General features: G+C 41.1%; 2 long non-coding RNA genes and 1 pseudogene across 2 annotated transcripts; 1 reads left to right on the forward strand and 2 right to left on the reverse strand.

Annotated features, from left to right (window-relative positions):
• Window positions 1–3,246: 3,246 nt before the first annotated feature.
• On the reverse strand, window positions 3,247–4,773 carry LOC119865314. The gene is made up of 2 exons (XR_005376737.1): window positions 4,623–4,773; window positions 3,247–4,332 (listed from the first exon to the last, which is right to left on the reverse strand). It is a non-coding gene; the product is annotated as an uncharacterized LOC119865314 (long non-coding RNA).
• A 1,869-nt stretch (window positions 4,774–6,642) lies between these two features.
• On the forward strand, window positions 6,643–12,454 carry LOC111091985. The gene is made up of 3 exons (XR_005377181.1): window positions 6,643–6,700; window positions 10,982–11,150; window positions 11,277–12,454. It is a non-coding gene; the product is annotated as an uncharacterized LOC111091985 (long non-coding RNA).
• A 6,870-nt stretch (window positions 12,455–19,324) lies between these two features.
• On the reverse strand, window positions 19,325–19,745 carry LOC106557611 (annotated as a pseudogene).
• Between the last annotated feature and the right edge of the window lie 2,221 nt (window positions 19,746–21,966).

The raw sequence follows: 21,966 nt of genomic DNA on the forward strand, positions 1-21,966 counted from the left end.
TGAGAGTTGAAGAGATGTATATTAATTTCCTAAGTCTGCCATAACTAATTACCACAAACTGGGTGGTTTAAAACAACAGAAATATAATGTTTCACAGATCGGGAAATTAGAGGTCTGAATTCAAGGTGCCAGCAAGTTTGGTTCCTTGGAGATTCTAAGGGAGACCCTGTTTCATGCCTATATCCCAGCTTTGGTGGGTGTGGTAATCCTTGGCATTTCTTGGCTTGTGCTGCATCACTCCAGTCTCAGCTCTGTCTTACCATGGCCTTAACCTCTCTTTGTATCTTCACATGGGCTTCTTATAAGATCACCCACCCTTGGATTTAGGGCCTACTCTAATCCACCTACCTAATTATTTGACTTATTACATCAGCAAAGACCCCATTTCCAAAGAGGGTCATATTCCGAGGCTCTGAATAGATATGAGTTTGGGAAATACTATTCAAATATTCACTATTTGGTATGCCTGGGTGGCTCAGCAGTTGAGCATGTGTCTTTGGCTCAGGGCGTGATCCCAGAGTCCTGGGATCGAGTCCTACATTGGGCTCCCTGCATGGAGCCTGCTTCTCCCTCTGCCTGTGTCTCTGCCTCTCTCTCTCTCTCATGAATAAATAAAGTCTTTTTTAAAAAAAATTCACTATTTAATTGGGCATTTCATTGTTAATTTCTCATCACTAAGATGTGGATTAAAGTTAATTTACACTCCTATAGTTTGTCTATACCAGCGTATCTTAGAGCAAATTAGATGCTACACACTGGGTTAAAAAGTATACCCTATTTCACACTTAATATGGTGTTTACTATGTTCTAGATACTGTTTTAGGCACTTTACCAATATTAATTCATTTAATGCTCATGATAACCTATTGACTTAGTTACTACTATGACCTCCATCTAGTGGAAGAGGAAACCGAGGCACAGAGAGGTTAAATTACTTGCCTGAAGTCACATAGCTGGTAAAAATTGAAGCTGGGATTCAAAGTGGGCCATGTGACCCTAGATGGAATATGTGCTGTAGGTTGTCTTTTGACATATGTTTAACCTTTCCTTACCTGGGTAGTTGCCTTGTTCATATAACCTTTTTCTGCAGCATGAGATGAAGAGATAAGTCTGCAGATTTCTCCAGTGGTCCCTACATACCAGGTCCACATCTGCATCCAGGTGCCCACAACACAGCACACACAGCTATGTAAGGACACACAAGAGTGTACACTTGCTAGGCAGTACAAGTCAGATTTAGGAAGGTGGTAATGCAACCAGACCGGGCCCCAGTTGGAGTCACTCATGCTAAGCCTCTTGTCAGCAAACCAATTCTCTCAACTAAGTTTCTATGCTCAGCTCTCCCAGGAAAGGAAAGCCCAGGCCAACCGAACAGTGCTTGCCTGTGCAGCACGTTACCTGACCCAGCTCCAAGACTTCTTGCCATAAGGAAGGTAACCTTGCAATAACCAACCCACTTTTTTTTTTTAACCAACCCACTTTTGCCCAGTATACTGTCTTGTTCCTGCTCACTTTGGCCTTTAAACCCTCTCAAGTTTACAACTTTTTGGGGCTCCTTTTTATTTGCTAGCTTGAATGCTGCCAGATTCATGAATCTCTAAATAAAGTTAGTAAGATCTTTAAAATGTACACGATTGAATTTTGGTTTTTTAACAAACATAAATGTTCTCTAAACTCTCCATAACCTGAAAGGAAATAATTCTGCTAAAAATAAAAACAAAACCAAAAACCAAAAACCAATCAAAACAAGAAAACTCATAATTTATATTGCTAATTTACATTATTAATTAGAACCCTTAATTTGAATTCTGGTAGTTCAATAAAATATCAGATGGCATTTTGCATTTTGACCTCAATAAATTTGCATGAACCCAGGTTCTTTATATTTACATATGTTAACTTTAAAAATGAAACTGTCAGCTATTTTACCAGCAGAGATGGGAATAGCAGAGAATTTCAGGAAAAGCAAGCTATGGTAAAACCAGAGGCAAGTTCAGAGAACAAAGGAGAGGAATGCTCTTTTATAGGGGAAAGTGAGGGGAGTTGGGAGAGGCAATTACGAATAAAAAGTCCATTGGAGTAAATTGAGAGTTCCAAGTATAGTGGCTTCTCATTGGCTGAGTTGTGACAGTCTCCCATTGGCCTGGTTGTTGCTGGGTAAGGAGAAAACCTTTCTTCCTACTGGGGTTGTAAAGTCTAAGCTTCGTCCTATTGGGAATGCAAGGGCTGCAGCCAATGGCTTGATGTGAGAACTCCATCTTCTGGCTTCTTGACTCCATTTTGATTTAGGCTTCCTTTATTCGGTTCCACATGTAACAAAAACTCATTACAGTAATTGTTTATCCACAAAAAAAGAAATCATTTTACCCTGTAGGCCCACACCCTAGATGGTATTTTTCAAAAAGGTTTATTATCATAAATTATTAAATAGGATAAAAAAATAGAGTTCATTTCTGTATTGCTTTCATGAAACCCAGTACACAGAATTGCTACAGAAAATGGTCTCGATCATCAAAACTTTGTACAACTTGTTTGAAAATTTAGCTCCGGACAGCAGAAACTATGCAAAATAACAGCAGTATTTTATTTCATTCATGTAGTATTTTATGGTTTACAGAGTGCTTTGCCCACATAATGCATTGAGCCAAGAAGAGGTCTGTGGGTCACACAGGAAGAACATTGTCATATTTCTGAACACACACAGATAACAAAACCAAGATGGGGCAGACAGAATGACCTGCCAATAGTTTCTTGGCTGGGCTCTGGTGGAGCTGTCTCTAGAATAATATGTCTTTCTAACTCCAGCTGTTTTGGGCCTCCCAGGGCTGCTGGCTGAGGAACACATCCTGCTACTGTAAAGACTAACAAATGTCTCATGGGGTTAGAAGTACAGGTGCCTCTATCAGTTTTTAGCACCTGTTGCTGGAGATGCCTCTCTCTCCCACTGGTTGTTTCCAGAACAACTTCTAGCTCAGAATGCAGGTATATAAGGGGAAAGTCATCAGTAACGGCCTTGGTGGCCTGTGACCCAAGGACATATCTGCTCACTCTCCATATTCAGTTAGACCAATGGGTTTCAATCTCAGCTGCACATTATTTCATGATTAAAAATCCTAAAGCCCAAAGCATACCCCAGACCAATTGCATCAGAATTTGGGGTTGAAGTCTGGGCATCAGCTTTATGAACTCCCCAGGTGATTCTGATCTACATCAAAGGTCAAGATCCAGAGAATTAGAGAAATACGGTAAAACTTACCTGGTCTAAACCATCAACTCTTTTTTTTTTTTTTTTAAACCATCAACTCTTTATTAAAAGAGTCAATTCTTGATTTGAGCATAACAAAAATGTACTGATGATCTGATTGGTCTACAGATTTTTTATTTATTATCATTATTAAAATAAATCTCAACTTATAGAGCAATCCTGCTCAACAATACACTTTGCAAATGTTATCTAATTTAAACCTCTCCTGAGGTAGATATTCTCTCCACTTCACAGGCAACGAAGCTGGGGCACTTGGGGCTTAGTGACATACCCAATATTACACAGCTGCTAAGAGGTGGAATTGTGACTCAAACCCAAGTAGTCTTGACTCCAACACTCAGCACACAACTTCTGAGCAGCCCTGGCTACATATAAGTTATCAATTTTGTGGACTGGTTCTGCACTTAGTTGTTGGCACTTGTCTGTGCCTTATGCCCCTCAAAATCAGTGCTGGCCAATGAGACTGGCTCAGATCTTCCTCCTCTCTGCTCTCATAGCATCTTGTGTGATTCTCTGCAGCCAGGGAGCCTTCTTGAGGAAGATGCCACATTTTGTTCTATATCATTCTATCTTCCATGACCAGAATGATGCCTGGCATAGTGAGGCTCACATACCACCTATTGTTTGGATGAATGACACTCTAAGCCACGTGGATTATATCCATCTGACTACTTTACACACTCTTATTCCTAATACACTTCTAAATAAATGCTTTGAGAAACCAATATGATGGTATTCAGCTGGAAATAAAAGGGAGCATTTAATCAACTAGAAGTCCATAGCGAGTAGATAATAAGTTTTCCAGTAAATTCTTAAAACTTAAAACAGTTCCGTATAAAACTGTAGACATTTGAGCTGTAAGTTATCTTGGAGAAAAATGTAATGACCTCGGTGTAAACTCATTTGAAATTCAAAAATTGGGTCCTTTCATTCTTCCCTCTTCCTTCTTTACAAATACAAACAAACAAAAACCCACACAGGTTGGCACACCATGCAGTGAAAGAGGAAACAAAACAATGCTTGTGTTCAGTGGTCTGGGGTGGGATGCTCAAGGGTTCCCGCAAAACCTGCAAAAGGCGAAACGTAGTCCTAGATCTTCAGAACTGTAAAGTCTATACATCATTTCAGAATGTATTTAACTAGTATGAACTGCTCCCCAAACTCAAAAGTACCAGTACTCAACAAAATCGCTGTAGCCCCGACCCAGCCTAGTAATAGTAAGATCAGTCTTCCTCTTGACCTGCACCCTCTGAACATTGTTCTGTAGGGCATAGGCTGGCCCTGGATCCTTCTATCCCTGTGCTGTCTTTACTTTCCACAGCCACATGGTGTCACTGTTGAAGACCAGTTGGTTCACCTTAAAATGCTGCCTCTGCTGTGAGGAGGCCTCAGCATGACCAGGTCTGAAGGGGCCATAAGGGCTCTTCAGGGGCAGTGTCGCCCACCGGGAACTGGCTCTATCAATGGCCCCATGTGGCTTCTCTTTCAACCTAGGTCTTTTAGCCTCTCAGAACTGTGGCCTCTGAAGCTCTGAGTCAGAATGGTTCCTTTGTTTATAGAATTCTCTCCATCCTTTCTCTCCAGTGAGCCCCAAGAGGTAGGGTGGCAGCATTATTTCCACTACCCATCCCTCATCCCCCTTAACCCTCCAAACATAAAGGGCCTCCCTATATCATCTTTCCCTGGATGATCTAGGCTACTCATCTTTTTCTTACTTGTCTTCTATGGTTTAAATTGCTGTGTATCTTCTTCAGAGAAAAGTGCACTCAGGAGTCTACAAAGCTATTTTCTATCCTGGCCTATAAGGAAAAATAATTAGCACTTACCTCACTAAAGAAGTGAAGAGAGGATGCCTGGGTGGCTCAGTCTGTTAAGCTGCTGACTCTTACCTCAGGTCATGATCTTAGGGTGATGGGATCGTCCTGCCCCCATGGGGCTCTGCACTCAGCCCGAAGTTAGCTTGAGATTCTCTCCCTCTCCCTCGGCCCCTCCCCTGTCCCTCTCTCCATGTTGGGTGCAAAGTACCCCAATGTGGGGTTCTCATCAAATCTACTTACAGTGAAGCCAGCATCCATCTTATCAGGTCATATCATCCCCAGGCATGGCTGGACCAGCCAGGAAACACATATTTCTAGGCTCAAGAGATAGAAATGCTTGCTTATCATCCAAAGGAATATATAGGAATGCAACCCCACTAGCTTACAAGTAGTTAATCAGCACTACCCTAAAGATATAATCACGAGATATACCTAATGACATTTCTAACATAAAGAATAAAGATACTTTTCAGATTCCAAGTCTCTTCTCATGGAATACACCTCCAGGGGACCAGACAAGTAGCTTCAGAAGTTATCAAGTAACATCTCCTGGCAGGACCTCATGAGCCTCTAATCAATGGTATCTACTTTGTCAGGATACCCCTGGTAGTATGACCTCCGGGGTCTCTGGTTAACAGCAACCACTTTCTCAGGGGACCCCTCCTCCAAATTTTGCCCTTAAAAACCCTCACTTGCAAGTTATGGGGGATTTCAGGACTTTTGAGCATTAATTCCTCATTCTTCTGGGTGGTACCACACTAATAAATAGCCTATCCTTTTTCAATACAAAAGCTCAGTGTCAGTTCTTATTGGCTTGCTGCAGAGGAGGTGGACAGACTTTCATTTGGTTTGGTTATAATAGCAACCATAGCCACTGGTAATCCCTTTTTTCTTTCCTGGGGGAACCATCCTCCGGCATTTCATGTGGCCTTGGTTTGTTTAGCCCATCCTGGCCATCCCTAACTAGCCACTGGTACAAACACATGGGCTATTCCCAGACAGTCAAAATACCCCAACCTGAGGGTCACAGCACATTGGTCTTGTAACCTAAACGAGACAGTCAGGGCCCATCCCTGGAATTTTATTTATGGACGTTGGGATAGACAGGCTCTCATTCCTCTAGGTTCACTAATCTAAGATGCTAAATCATTTAAGTAAGGAATTATTTCACCCAACGTATTCTGCTCACACACTGCCATATGGAGGAAGCTCATCTGCAATAAGAGAAATGAGACTAACAGGCTAGGGATGTAGAGGAATGGGAGAGAGAGGGAGAGTGAAAGAACAAAGTACGTAGACAACACTGTTTGAGGCCTGGAGTCTCTTGAACTCCTTGGCATCAGAGTCACATTGGCATTTTGTCACATCTAACTGAAAAAGTTCTTTCTGACGTATTGACCCTCTTGGATCTCTTTATTTATTTATTTTTATTTATTTATGATAGGCACACAGTGAGAGAGAGAGGCAGAGACACAGGCAGAGGGAGAAGCAGGCTCCATGCACCAGGAGCCCGACGTGGGATTCGATCCCGGGTCTCCAGGATCGTGCCCTGGGCCAAAGGCAGGCGCCAAACCGCTGTGCCACTCAGGGATCCCGGATCTCTTTTTTTTTCTGTGTGGTATGATAAGAAACATATTTGGTCTTTATCCCTAATTCCAGGCACAGGGATCCTAAAACCCTTGAAATTTCCTGAGTGATAGGAGTGTCTTTTGTTATTTCTAATGAGCCTCTTTCCACCACACCTGAGTTCATGGGAATGAAGTGACTTAGGATGAGGCCTCTATGTAGCAGCAGGATGGGGCTGGTCACCAAAAAGACCAAGTGATCAGAAGATTGGCTCCACTCACTAACCTTCAAGAAGTAGAAGGGGGGCTGGAGATTAAACTTTATAAAAACTCTTGAACAACAGGACTTGATGAGTCTCCAGGTTGGTGAACATCAAGGTACTGGGAGGGCTATGTGTACCCAGAGAGGGCATGCAAGTTTTATGTCCACTCTCTATTCTCTGCCCTGGGTATTCCTCCCAGCTAGCTTTCCTGAGTTATATCCGGATAATAAACTGGCAGACCTGAGTGTTTCCCTGAGTCTTATGAGCCATTCTAACAAATTATTGAGCCTAAAAAGGGGGTGTTATGAGAGCTCCTGAAGTATGGGTGGCCCCAGACATGAGACGAGTGTCTGAAATGGGGACAAATTTATGAAACTGAACTCTTAAATATGTGGAATCTGACACTAACTCCAAGTAATTAGTATCAGAATTAAATTGAATTGTTGGATACCAAGAGTATTGGAAAATTGCTTGCTGGTGTTGGAAGACACGGGGCGGGGAAGGGATGTTGCTGTGACTATTGGGATAAGTCGTATATCAAAGGAAAGGATTTTACAATGAGCAGTGGTTCTCAAACTTTTCAGGGCAGTGGTTCTCAAGCTTGAGTAAGCATCAGAATCCCCCGGAGGGTTTATTAAAACACAGATGGTTCACTGGGCTCCACTCCCATGTGAGCTGATTCAGTGGATCCGAAATGAGGGCTGAGAATTTGCATTTCAAATCAGTTCCCAAGTGATGTTAATGATGCTGGACCAGGTCCACATCAGCCTTTCCGAACTAGGCTTAGAGTACGTGGGGCTATATTCAGGGCTGCTCTATTTTTTTTTAAATTTATTTTCTCATTGGAGTTCAATTTGCCAACATATAGCATATCACCCAGTGCTCATCCCATCAAGTGTCCCCCTCAGTGCCCATCACCCAGTCATCCCATCCCCCTGCCTACCTCCCCCTCCACTACCCCTTGTTTGCTTCCCAGTGTTAGGAGTCTCTCATGTTCTGTCTCCCTCTCTGATATTTCCCACTCATTTTCTCTCTTTTCCCCTTTATTCCCTTTCACTATTTTTTATAGTTCCCAAATGAATGAGACCATATAATGTTTGTCCTTCTCTGATTGACTTACTTCACTTAGCATAATACCCTCCAGTTCCATCCACGTCGAAGCAAATGGTGGGTATTTGTCGTTTCTAATGGCTGAGGAATATTCCATAGACCACATCTTCTTTATCCATTCATCTGTCGATGGACATCGAGGCTCCTTCCACAGTTTGGCTATTGTGGATATTGCTGCTATAAACACTGGGGTGCAGGTGTCCCATCATTTCACTGCATCTGTATCTTTGGGGTAAATCCCCAGAAGTGCAATTGCTGGGCCATAGGGTAGCTCTATTTTTAAATCTTTGAGGAACCTCCACACAGTTTTCCAGAGTGGCGGCACCAGTTCACATTCCCACCAACAATGCAAGAGGGTTCCCCTTTCTCCACATCCTCTCCAACATTTGTTGTTTCCTGTCTTGTTAATTTTCACCGTTTTCACTGGTGTGAGGTGGTATCTCATTGTGGTTTTGATTTTGATTTCCCTGAAGGCCAGTAATGTGGAGCATCTTCCCATGTGCTTGTTGGCCATGTCTATGTCTACTTTGGTAAAATTTCTGTTCATGTTTTTTGCCCATTTCATGATTGGATTGTTTGTTTCTTTGCTGTTGAGTTTAATAACTTCTTTATAGATCTTGGATACTAGCCCTTTATCTGATATCTTATTTGGAAATATCTTCACCCATTTTGTAGGTTGTCTTTTAGTTTTGTTGAATGTTTCTTTTGCTGTGCAGAAGCTTTTTATCTTAAGTCCTAGTAATTCATTTTTGCTTTTGTTTCTCTTGCCTTCATAGATGTATCTTGCAAGAAGTTCCTGTGACCAAGTTCAAAAAAGGTGTTGCCTGGTTCTCCTCTAGGATTTTGATGGATTCTTGTCTCACATTTAGATCTTTCATCCATTTTGAGTTTATCTTTGTGTCTGGTGTAAGAGAATGGTCTGATTTCATTCTTCTGCATGTGGCTGTCCAATTTTCCCAGCACCATTTATTGAAGAGACTGTCCTTTTACCAGTGGATAGTCTTTCCTGCTTTGTTGAATATTAGTTGACCATATGGTTGGGGTCCCATTTCTGGGTTCTCTACTCTGTTCCATTGATCTATGTGTCTGTTTTTGTGCCAGTACCACACTGTATTGATGATCACAGCTTTGTAGTACAACCTGAAATCTGTCATTGTGATGCCCCTGGCTCTGGTTTTCTTTTTCAACATTCCCCTGGCTATTCGGGGTCTTTTCTGATTCCACACAAATCTTAAGATGATTTGTTCTAACTCTCTGAAGAAAGCCCATGGTATTTTGATAGGGATTGCATTAAATGTTTAAATTGCCCTGGGTAGCATTGACATTTTCACAATATTAATTCTTCCATTCCATGAGCATGGAATATTTTTCCATCTCGTTTTGTCTTCCTCAATTTCTTTCACAAGTATTCACCACTACTATTCAACATAGTACTAGAAGTCCTAGCCTCAGCAATCAGGCAACAAAAAGAAATAAAAGGCATTCAAATTGTCAAAGAAGAAGTCAAACTCTCCCTCTTTGCAGATGACATGATACTGTACATAGAAAACCCAAAAGACTCCACCCCAAGATTGCTAGAACTCACAGCAATTCGGCAGTGTGGCAGGATAAAAATCAATGCCCAGAAATCAGTGGCATTTCCTACACTAACAAGAGACTGAAGAAAGAGAAATTAAGTCAATCCCATTTACAATTGCACCCAAAAGCATAAGATACCTAGGAAAAAACCTGACCAAAGAGGTAAAGTATCTATACCCTAAAAACTACAAGGCTGCTCTAAATTCAGCTTTGAGTAACCAAGCTTCTTATTTCCCATAATACTTTTGAAATCAGGATTTGATGGCCCCAGAATTTTACAATCATCTGTTTGTTCTTTTTACTATGCTGGTGGATGATGATTTGCTTAGCCAGTTTCTTTGTGCCCCCCAAAAAGAGCCTACGTCTAAAATCCTGTGAACTCTTGTATTTAGACCATCATCTGATGCCAAACCACTCTGCTCTATAAAGGTCAGAAGGCCTAAAGGTGGCTGGGTTCTCTTGGGTAACTGGTCTCTAGAGTTTAGATGCACTTCTTTCAAAAGAGAGATTAGTAAAATCCTAAGATTCTCCATTTTGCACAGAAGCCAGAAGGAAAGCTCTCCATCCCCAGCCATACCAAGTAGTCAAACACAGAATCTTCTCTTCAGCATCCTTTCACACTCATTGCCATTTCCTGCTCCAGCTAGACTGCTGTACAAACTGAAAATAAGAGTTTGGTGGTGATATAAACCTAAAAGAAGACTCAATCTCTTCCAACAGAATTTATATGCAGCAAAAAGAAAAGTGCTACCCTGGGAGAAAAACTAACACTTATTTCTGAATTTCTTTTCATCACTCAATGCGTTGGGTGCTATGGTAGTCCATTTCCAAGATGGCACCCGTTGGTCCTTGCCCTCCTAGCTTGTACCAGTGTTGGTCTGTGTGACCAATAAAATACGGCAGATGAGGCAGTATGTAACTTCCAAGATTAGGTATAAACGTTGGCAGCTTCCATCTTTCCAGCTTGGGCCATTCCTCTTTCTATCTTACACATGTACCCTCACACATGCATGCACACGTGCACGTGCGCACACACACACACATCACCAACTCTAGGATCAGCCCGATACCTTGTCATAAGCAGCTCAATAGAGAGGGTTACATGGTTGGCTCCAGCCAACAGCCTCATGAGCCCCATGAGTGATCTTGGAAGTGGATCCTCTCTACCCAATCAGGCCTCAAACGGTGGTGGACCCAGTTCGCCCTGCAGCCTCATGAGCAACCCTGATCTAGAACCTGAGTTAAACTGTTACTGGATTCTTGGCTGCAGAAACTATGAGGAGGGGAAAAAAGAAAAAAAAAAGTTTATTGCTTTAAGCTGCTAAGTTTTAGAGTAATCTGTTATGTAGTGGTAAATAAAAAATACGGGTGCCTTTCCCCCAGGTTACTCCCTTGAACCCTCACACGGCCCGAGAGACAATTATTGCTGTATGTCACTGATCTAAGATGTCATCAGCTACAAGGTGTTCCATTTATTCTGTGAAGAAAGGAAAGAAATGCTATCATAAAAACCGTGATATGTGTTCAGTTGTATGATGTGCTCCAATCTCAGGTATGTTACAGTGTGACAAAAGTGTGCACCTTAGAATCGGTGAATATGTTACCTGTATTTTGTAGCAAGGAATTCCTCTCTCACCTAGAAGAAATTTAAGCTTTCTTTTTCATCCCCATTATTCAGCTCGGTGTGAAGTAACCACTCAGTATGTTTTGCACAGAGAGATCAACAGTCTGAATGGACATAACCTGACTTCTAGGACCAGACTGGACTCAGCGTGGGTCTATGTTTTTCAGTATAGATCAACAAGGGAAATTTTTAAAAGATGTAAGTCCTAATTCTCATGTGAACCAAAGGAAGGCTCCTGTCTAGATTCTTAATCAGCTCTATCTTCTACGTTTCCTCTTACTAAAGTGCAGGTATACTGCATATGTGGCCCTCTACAATCCGCCCAAGCTGGTCCCAGCTCCTCAGAACAGCTGCCATCAAGTGTCTGTTCTCACACACATTATCTGAGCCAGACATTATCGTTCCCCCCGGACATAGGAGGGGAGAGAAGCTGGGAGACATAAAGAGACTTGCTTCTGATAACAAAACTAGAAAGTGACAAATGCTGGACAGAGTCCTACCAAGCCATCCTCACCGCCACCCCTCCCACATCAGCAAGCCTTCTCTAAAGAATGGCATCATGGCCTTGTCTCCTGGCCTTAAATGATAGTCACAGCAAAGCGAAAAAGGCAGCCAACCAACACCTGTGAGAGTTTTCAGTGGCCTCTAAAAATGTCTTTTCCCTGAGTCACCTGCAGTCTTTCATCTTGGGAATACTGAGTGTTTCATCAACATTATCTCATTACTCCTCATTGCCCCAGACTTTTCAAATAAATGACTTAATGTTTGCAGAAAGTCCTTGAGACCTAAACACTACAAGTGCAATATGAGGGTACGGCATTGTCCTACCACCTGAACAGCTGCCACAGAATCTGTTCAGAGTCTGTCAGAGAACTCTCCTATGAACATGTCAGGCTTTTCATGTCATGGAGACGGAGGCAGGAATAGAGGAGGCAGATTCAACGTGGCTGATCCTGGTTTGGAAATGGAATAAATCTATAAAGCAGAGATGCCTAAAGGGATTCCACTGGCAACTCTGATCAACTAGTAATGCCCTTCTGATGGGCTGAGAAGGATCCTGAGGCTATGCCTGGGTTCATTGGGAAAGAGTTCGGGAATGGTTAGTGATGTCTGTCATGAATACAGGACTAGTGATTTTGGAGCGTATGTTCCAGAAATTTGCCCTTCTTGCCATAGATCAGTAACTTTACTATAACCATCTTTTAGTTCTAGGAGGCATTTGTTGTTGTTGTGGATGATGATGATTCTTTTGGGTTTCCTGCAGAGACAATCATGTCATCTGTGAATAGAAACAGCTTATTTTTTTCTTTCCCGATTTTTATACCTTTTATATCATTTTCTTGTTTTATTACATTAGCTAAGACTTCCAGCATGATGTTGAAAAGAAGTGGTGACAGGGGACATTCTTGCTTTGTTCCTGATTTTCACAGGAAAGACTCTAGTTATTCACTTAAGGAAGATGTTAGCTATAGACTTTTGTAGATATTCTTGATCAAGTTGAGGATATCCCCTTTATTCTTATTTTGATAAGATGTTTTTTTAAAAAAAATCATGAATATGTGTTGGATTTTGTCCATCTATTGATATGAGTATGTAATTTTTTTTCTTTTTTAGTCTGTATGTGGTAGATTACATTAATTGATTTTTTAATGTTGAACCAGCCTTGCATTCATGAGATAAATCCCACTTAGCTGTGATATATAATTCTTTTTATACATTGTTGGATTTGATTTGCAATTATATATTGTTGAGAAAGCTTACATTTATATTCATGAGACATATTGGGGTATAGTTACCAAGTGATTTTAGCATGCAGCCAGAGTTGAGGTCCTGTTCTAAGGGTTGAAAGTAGAAATTATATGCAAAGTCCTTCACATGTTGGGTGGCTATTGAATCCCAGAGCTCAGGACTTGGGTGAGGAGGAGAACAATGGGGCCAGAATTAATGAGAGTGATAATAGAATGGAACTACTATTCTCATCTTTTTATTCATGGACAAAATAATAGTCATCTGATGCAAAAATTTACAGCTTATAACAATTTCATATAGGCTTTAATTTGACCATCCTAATCCTGATAGGCAGTTAGAGATGACATTAGTATCTCCATTTTACAAATTAGGAAATTGAGGCTCAGAGAAAAAAACTGATTTGTCCAGGATCAATAGGCATAACCCAAAATGCAGGGTTCCTGAGTGAAATCCAGCACCCTTTTCATATGGTTCTTGAGTTATTCAAATTTCTGTGGATCTTTAGTTACTCAAATATGCTTATTATTTGATAAAGTCCAAATAAGAATCCAGTTGTCATTTAATTCCCTGTGGCATTAAAGTGGGAATGAATTCCAATGCAAAAGGAAGGAATCTTCAAAAAGGCAAATAGAAACATCTACTTCTGGTCTATGGAAATCATTTAGTTGTTTGCTTTACTCTCAGAAGCAGAGGTGATGGGAGAGGATGAGGTGTGGAGCCAAAAAAAGTGTGGTGCTCAGGGAAGGTCAAAGGAGCTTCTGCAGCCCTGCTCATACTTTCTCTACCTGGGCACTGTTCTCCCACCTGCACATCTACAAACTCTCAAACTCTCATGTTCTCATCTGCGTAGGGAGCCCTGAAGATGTAAACATGAATACTTCTCTCATTATACAAGATGAGACTCACCATTGCCTCTAGTGTGATACTTCCCTGGGCCAAAGAAATGCCTAATTGCTCACAGGTTACCTGACTCACAGGCAACCCTGACCCTCTAGCCAAGCGTGCTAAGACTGAATCGCCCAACTTGCCTTTGTAGAAACTGGTTACTAATATGTCATTTCATTTCTGTCTCTTTCCAACCTTAAGTTTCGCCTGCCTCACATCAATGGCATGTCCTTGCTCCTCATACCTCTACACCCATGCACAAGAGGATGCATGCACAAACGCAGAGGGAAGTTGCTTCTCAACCTTTATACACACACCAGTGTCCGCACTCACATACAAGCACACACCATGATAAACACATTGGGACTCAGAAATGGAGTGGTGGGAGATTTGGCTTGACCCTAAATTACAGAGGGGATGAGATGTCTTACAATTAAGTTATTTATATCTCTGAAATTCTACTGTCTCTCCCAGTCAGAGAGGTCTCCCAGTTGGAGAATGAGACAGCAACAGTAGAAACCTTCTTCTCCAAAATTACAACATTGGAAATTAGGACTCCCCATAAAACCTAGGGAGCTGAGGCCCTTGAATATATAGTGTTCTCCTAGAGAACTAGAGCAAGATCCAGAAGGGTGGTAACCCTATACCTTATTCAAGAATAGCAGAAAAGCACATCATTTTCTATCCATTGAACAGACAGCAGCTAATTACACTGAGAAATGTTTTCTTTCATCCTAAATTCCTGGTCATCACTGAAAATCTCCTCTGACCTCTGTCCTCTAGTGTAGCTTCACAAGTTTATCATGTTTCCATATCTATGCTTATCTTCTTATCTGCTATTTACTTTCTTCCCAAAGCTGCAGCCCCAGGCGCTGAGAGTTAAATAATTTGGGAAGTTTTGAGTTAAACAGGTTTAACAAGACTTCTCAGAGCTTATGGAGTGTTAAAGGGTGTGGCAAATCTTCAGGAAGATTTGTCTTGTGTGTACTATTGCCCAGACATTTTTGAAGAGGTCTCACGGGGCACCTATTTAGCTTAGAAGATGTTGATGAAGTCCCAGACAGAGACTGCTATCTCTTCCTCTGTTATGGGTTGAATTGTGTCCCCTCAAAAAAAGATATATTGAAGTCCTACTATCTGGTACCTCAGAATGTGACCTTATTTGGAATTATGGTTTTTATGGAGGTAATGAGGTTAAAATGAAATTATTAGGGTGGACCCTAATGCAATTCAACTAGTGTCCTCCTAAAAATGGGAAATTTGGACACAGAGATGGATATGCACAGAGAAAAAGAAGGCTATGTGAACAGACACAGGGAGAGGATGACCTTTTACAAGCTGAGGAATGCCTGAGACTTCCAGAAGCTAGGAGAGAGGCCTGAAACAGATCCTTCCCTAGCATCTTCAGTGGGAGTGTGGTCCTGCTGACACTCCAGTGTTGGACTTCTGGCCTCTAGAACTGTGAGACAATAAATCTGTGTTGCTCTGAACTATCTAGTTTGTGGTACTTTGTTACAGCAGCCCCAGGAAACTAATGTATTCTCTAGTATTCATTCTTCTAGCTGGGTGGTAGGTACATTAGGTTCGTTTTCTCTCTCTCTCTCTCTCTCACTTATTAAAGACATTTAAAAAAATTTCTATAATAAGCTTAAAAATAACAAAAATACCCATTCTTCTCCTCTTCTATTATAATGGAAGCATCAATTTTTAGCTAGGCAAATAACCAGCTAGACAAGAGGTCAGCACTCTTTTAATAAAGGTCTAGATAGTAAATATTTTAGGTCTTATGGAACAGATGTTCACTTTCACAACTACCATTCTGCCATTGTAGCAGGAAGGAAACCATTGACAATATGTCAACAAATGAGCATGGGTGTGTTTCCATAAAACTTTATTTACAAAACCAAACAGCAGACCAGATTCGCTGTCAGTCATTGAGTACCTGCTGTCTGCTGGGCAGTATTCTCAGAGCTGGGAATACCAGGGTGAGCAACATAGTCAAGGACTCTGCCTTGTGGAACTTGTAAAATCTTGTTTACAGCTGCATCCTCAGTACCTTGAGCAGGGCAGGGCATGTAGTGATCTGTCCAGAAATACTGAACTAATGAGTGATTAACAGTACCTTGGGTAAAAAGAGATGAGCCAAACCTTGGGAGTGATAGGCCAGGGGGAAACCCTGGGCTTTCTTGGGATGCTAACTAACGTCCAACAAAAGATTCTCCAGTGGCAGTTTGATTCTTTAACAAGGTAAAAGCAAACCAACACCAGTGGGTTCTTCTTTTTTTTTTTTTTTTTCAAGTAGGCTCCAGGCCCAGGATAGGGCTTGAACTCACAACCCCCAAGTCAAGTTCTCATGTTCTACCTACTGAACTAGTCAGGTCCCCCCAGTGTGTTCTTTCCTTTTTTCTTTTCTTTTTTTTTTTTTTTTAAAGATCTTATTTATTTATTTGGGAAAGAGAAAGACAGAGCATGAGATGGGAAAGGGGCAGAGGTAGAAGGACGAGCAGACTCCCTGAGAAGAGAGCCCAATGCAGGGCTCGATTCCAGGATCCTAAAATCATGATCTGAACTGAAATCAGACACTTAATCAACTGAGCCACCCCACTGTGTTCTTATATGCACCAAATAATATGTACATTCAAGATGATCATAGCAACTTATTTCCAAAGACACAAAAATTGGAAACAACCCAAATATCCATTAATAGAGTCAATGGGTAAATAAATGATATTATTTTCAAATAATGGAACACTACACAACAAAGGCCAAGAACAAACTACTGCATACAAGGCAACACAGATGAATATCAAAATTACTGTGAATTGAAACCATCTAACTTCCAAGCCCCACGTGGACACTGAGGACTAAACCTGTAAACTGCTCCACAGCTTACTGTCTACATTACCATGACTTTATTATTTCATAGTCTTCCTTAGCACAGTTTACTATTCCAGGATGCTCTTGCCCAGGTAAATCACTTTGTTGTTCATTATGGAACTTCCAGAAAGACCCATCATCTCTTCAATAGAAAACATCAACAGCCTTCATCCCAAGAGTCTTTGAAACCTTCACCTCAGAATCCTTGCCTTGCTTTTCCCACGGTCCTCAACGATATAATTCCTACAAACCCTATTCAAGTTTCACATTGAAAGACTCATCTAAACCAGAATCAAAGTCTCAAATTCAACTTTTTCTTCCTCTTTCCAATGTAAGTTCCCTCAGGTGGTACTCTCCCTGATCGCAGGAAGCAATACATTCAGCTTTGTCTCATGAACAGATTGTTCTGGTGATATTTCAGGAGTCAGCATTCAATGACATAATGTTTAGTGAGAAAAACCAGACACGAAGAGATCATGCTTTATTAATCAATCATATAAAGTTCAAGAACAGACAAAACTAATCTGTGGTGATGGAAATCAGAACTGTAGTTACCCTGGGTGTGTAGTGGTGATTGGGTATGTACTTCCTGGGAGAGGATATGAGAGAGTTGTTTGAGTGCTGGAAGTCCTATATCTTGTCCTAGGTGGTGGTTATATGTGAATAAACATAAGTAAAAATTCATTGAGCTATACATTTTTATGTGCATTTTACTACATGTAAAAAAGCAATTTAAATAAGGGCTTAAAAAGATTAAAAATTTAACCTAGGCATCAGAGGTTGCCAAAGAACTGAGTGTAGTTTTAGAACCTCTCCTTTAGCCAAGGGGTTGGATTGCCTTCAACAATATGGAGTTAGGTATTCCGTGAGATCCCAACCTGGCTACCTTGCTTTCAAACCCTGTAGGTACCTTTTACACCTGAGATGCCAGCAGTCACTGCAATTGGTGCTGAGCCCTGCACATAAATTAATAATATTTATACACATGTAACAGAAATGGGTATGGTGAGAATTAGAAATGGGTATGGTGAAATGTTTGACACAGTCTTCCACTTACTTGCAGGATTCAACTTGTGATTGTAGACATCTTGAAATAGTCCCTTTGGGGGACTATAGTGTTGCTCCTAAAAGAAGCTGTGCTTTTTTCATATTTCATAAAAATATGAAAAAGTTTATATTAGTGTATGAAATGTTGCTAAGGGAACTCACCAGCCTTCTGTCTTTAAGGACCGAGCTACATTAGTTGAGAGTACATACAAAATTGTGTCATCAAAATTGGGGGAGGGGACAGTGTAGGTGGCTTTCATTATCATTATTTGTAGGATTCACCCGTGTTGTCTCATGTAGCAGTAATTTTTTCTTTTTAACTGCTGTAGAGTAGGAAGATATGTATATACCTGGTTTGTGTGTGTGTGTGTGTGTGTGTGCACGTGCGCGGGCACACATGAAAGGAAGAGGATTGATCGTTAGTTAAGTTGTTTGAACTAACAAAAAATTTACCTTCAGAAATGCCTAACAGCCTTCTTTAGCTGCAATAATCTTAAAAAGTATCTGCATAGACAAAGATGAACAAAAACAAAAATTACTTTGTGTTAAAATAAGAGGAAGAACCATTTGTACTAGCCTGAGGTGGGTGACAATTTCTCTACGTAAGATGCGTTGAATCACTTCCACGAACCAGGCCAGACCATGACTTTTGTTGATCCTCCCTCTTATCTCAGAAAAGTAAAATGAGGAAAATTCAAGCTGTGCTACAAAGAACCCTGACAAAAGGCCAATGCTCAAAGAAAAAGCATTTCGTTGTTTTCATTTTTAAGAATGGAAAAACAGATATGTAACTTTGTTGATATTTATAAAAATCTTATTTGGTGGCTAGACCAAGTAGGCACCATTTACTTACATTTCCCAAACACAGAGTGGGAATTACAGGCTCCTCATCATATTTTTAGCCTGTGGTTCCTGCCTGCCTCACCTGGCCCATCCCTTCAGCTAATTGCCTGCACAATTATTCTCCAGTGTTCACTGCAGAATGACTCCTCTGTCCACCCACAGGAACAATGGTTTTCTCTTATGCTTGGGGATTTTCCTTCAAAGACTGTGAATCATTCCCTGAATGGTTTTAGGAACGAAGCTTTCTTTTCCCAAAAGTAATACGTGTTTACTATAGAACTTTAGTAATTATAGATAGGCAAAGTGAATCCAGACAAAAATCACCCAGAATCTGACCAATATCATTTTTCAGTGTGTATGTATTATGAATAACATTTTATTTTGCTGACATGTTATCAAATCAGTTCCTTGTTGGACACTTAGGATCTTGTTATTTTTCTTGGTATAAACACTACTCCCAAAATTATTCCTGGAGACTGAACATCTTTTTGTTTGTTTGTTTAGTTTTTCTTTCATAATCATAAACGTTAACTCTGCAATCTAGCTAGACTTGAAAAGGAGTAAGGAAAATAGGGGACCCATAGAACTGCAGTGAGAGCACAAAGATTAAAGGATACTTCCAGCAGATGGGGTGAAGGGGTGCCCTCCGGAGCTACAGAAGGAATGGTCTGGTAGTTAAGACAAAACACACATCAAATTTATTAGATTCGTCCACAATCAGGAATGGTGATCTTCTTGCTGGTCTCGCCATTCCTGGACCCAAATGAATCCATGCTTCCACAATATTCGTGCCCTCTCTCACTTTGTCAAAGACCACATGCCAACCATCCAACCACTCAGTGTTGGCAGCCCAGATGAAAAACTGGGAACTGTTAGTGTTGGGTCCAGCATTTGCCATGGGCAAGATGCCAGGACCTGTGTGCTTCAGGATGAAACTCTCATCTTTAAATTTGTCCCTGTAGATGGATTTGCTGCCAGTGCCATCATGGTGTGTGAAGTCTCTACCAGGGCACATAAATCCTGGAATAATCCTATGAAAGCAGGAACCTTTATAACCAAATCTTCCTCCCTAGTGCTCAGAGCATGAAAGTTCTCTGCTATCTTTGGAACTTTGTCTGCAAAGTTTTATACACACACACACTTGCATGCACACACACACTAGGCTAAAAAGGATATACAGACCTTATAGATAGTTCTGAAAAGTTGGACCAAATCCCATACCTGTTCCCACCATGAGTGAACATCAGAGGGAACATAGTCAAAAAAAAAAACCTCACGCACATACAAGAAATAAATTGAAGTAAAGGCAACACTCCATCAATTTCCTGAGATTTTAATTCGAGAGATTCCCTGTATTTAGCCAATTATTTGTAAATTTCTTAACTCTGGTAAATGGATATTCAGAGGGAACTAGCTAACCTTCAGGCCATTTGTGTTCTTCAGGTGACTCAAATTCTACAGTAATCTTATTGTTTTTATGTTGCCAGGTGATAATAAGCTGTTTCAGTAGAATCTCTGAGGGAATTTCCAGTCAACCTGAAGAGTTTAGAATATTAAAGACCTAGAATGTAGGCTATAAATATAAGTAAACTATGTTAGAAGGTAATTTGTTTCAGCTACTTCCTCTGGGCAATGGCAATGTCTACTATTAAAGAATTTACAAATTGGGGGAAACTTTGAGTCACTCAAATTTCAGCTCTGGGAGGGGATGACGGAAGGTCCCAGGGCCCTGTCAAAGGCCCCCTCTGGTGGTGGGGGGGGGGAGGCTGAGTCAGTGTTGGAGGAGACAGGACTCTAGCCCCTGAGCAGGGGTAGCAGAGGAAGTAGGGGGGCCAAGGAGAGGAGCCAAACAAGGGTGAATTTTCACATTGCACTGACCAGGATTCATATCATAGCTTTTCCACTTGTCAAAGACAGGGCCTGGAGCATATTATTCAACCTCTCTGAGCTTTAACTCTATACAATGGAGACAAGCACCATTTCCTAGGGTTGCTAAGACATTTCAGTGAAATAAATGTATAGAAGCCAAGTACAGTAACTGACACCTCGAAGGAACCCAACAAATGGTTGCTATTACTACTATCATGATTAATCATTATTATTGCTGTTGCCTTTGAGGATAGATTGGGGGGGGAGTGGTTATTACTGATCATTGTACCTCTTCTTTGGATTTTCTTGATTTCAGGGGTTCTTAATCTGGTTCTCAAGAATTCCACAGAGGCCCATGGACAGATATCTGGGAAAGAGGATGTTAAACTGATGAGAAAAAAATGTGAATGTCTTTACTAACCTGTAATGAAAACTTACTATTTCCCCTGTTATGACCACAGGCAACAACTCACAATAGTGATCGTGCCTTGATTAACAATACCAAAATTACATATTATTTTTATATCACTTTAAAATTGTTGCAGGTCTCTCAAAATATCATTTCAATTGGACTCATATTTCAAAAGTACAGTTGTTCTTAGACCCACTCATCAGGCCACTGCTAGAGCACATGTGATCTCTGTCTTCCTTTCTACAGATGTTGGTGTGATGGAGCGGGCTATCAAGTTAACTGTATCATAATTTTCAAACATATTTTGATAAAATATCACAATTTGATAAATATCACACCTTATTTTATGCCCTTCTTTTAAAATGTAGGCTCCAGGGACGCCTAGGTGGCTCAGCGGTTGAGTGCCTGCCTTCAGCCCAGGGCGTGATCCTGGAGCCCTGGGATCGAGTCCCACATCAGGCTCCCTGCATGGAGCCTGCTTCTCCCTCTGCCTGTGCCTCTGCCTCTCTCTCTCTCTCTCTGTGTGTATGTGTCTTTCATGAACAAATAAATAAAATCTTAAAAAATAAAATAAAAAAAATAAAATGTAGGCTCCATACCCAACATGGGGCTTAAACTCACACCCTGAGATTGAGAGTCACACGCTCTACCGACTGAGCCAAACAGGCACCTCTATTTTATGCACTTGTAAACAGTATTCTTCAAAGGAGTCAACAGTCTTCATCGGACTGCCAGGGGGAGACAGAGGCACAAAACAGATGAGAATCCTTTGGTCTGGAGGACACTACAGGGCACCTTGCACACAGGAGAAGCTCTGCTATCCAACAGCCCGAGCAGCTTCTTTATTAATTTGTCTATTGCCTAGCCCCATAAACACCCAAAGCAGAAAACTTCTGAAGACGAGTCTCAGTAGATCAAGGGATCCTGTCTCTTAAAAGAGCCTAACTCTGTACAATAGATAGAAAATATCAAGGGAGGAAATATCTGTTGCCCTCCCCAGGAGCCTGATGCTTGGAGCAGCCAGTAGAAAGGAACTTTGCCAAAGTGGTATGATGACCCCAA

This window comes from Canis lupus, chromosome 23 (assembly GCF_011100685.1).
Source record: "Canis lupus familiaris isolate Mischka breed German Shepherd chromosome 23, alternate assembly UU_Cfam_GSD_1.0, whole genome shotgun sequence".
Lineage (NCBI taxonomy): Eukaryota > Metazoa > Chordata > Mammalia > Carnivora > Canidae > Canis > Canis lupus.